We start from the raw sequence: 729 nt of genomic DNA on the forward strand, positions 1-729 counted from the left end.
TTAATATACTTGGAAAGAATTGGAAAATCATTAAGACCAACTGGGTACAATGAAAAAAGCTGGACTCTGTGACCAAATGGATATGTGTGTGTTTGGGTATATGTGGATGAGAGCCAGGAAAGTCTCTACAAAGGAAGTGCTGGAACTTACTGGTACAGTAGATGTACTATTCTCCAGGTGGATGGGGCAGGGCATTTTAGGCAGAAGAAGCAGCATAAACGAAACACAGAGCAAAGTCCAGGAAACTACAGGTAGCTGCAGAGAGACTGTAGGTGTGAAGTGTGCATGGAGAGAGGTCAGCCTGGCGAGGCAGACAGGAGTAGCCCATATAGGCCTCCAGCCTGGAAAGACATGCTAAAGAGTCCGCGCTTCATCTTGTGGGTAATAAGAAACATTAACACATTTTGTGGAGATGATTAATTGAGGAAGGGATTTAGGTGATCAAATGTGCTTCAGGTTGATCACCCTGAGTGCTGTTTGCTAAATGGATTCCAAGGGTTAAGTCTTGAGGCAGGAAGAACTGATCAATGAGATAGCTTAGACGAAGGGGGCAGCATCAGGACGGCAGTGGGGGGTACAAAGTTATTAAGGTGGTAGAATCGATTGGTCTTGGCGAGCCTAGTGACAACATGCATCTAGACAGTGAACACAGGATGAGGAGCAGATTTCAGAGGAATATAATGAGCCCTTTTTTAGCTCTTTGTGATTGCTCAGAAATGGCAGCTGGTG

The sequence above is a fragment of the Galeopterus variegatus genome, unplaced genomic scaffold, assembly GCF_000696425.1.
Source record: "Galeopterus variegatus unplaced genomic scaffold, G_variegatus-3.0.2 Scaffold2445, whole genome shotgun sequence".
NCBI lineage: Eukaryota > Metazoa > Chordata > Mammalia > Dermoptera > Cynocephalidae > Galeopterus > Galeopterus variegatus.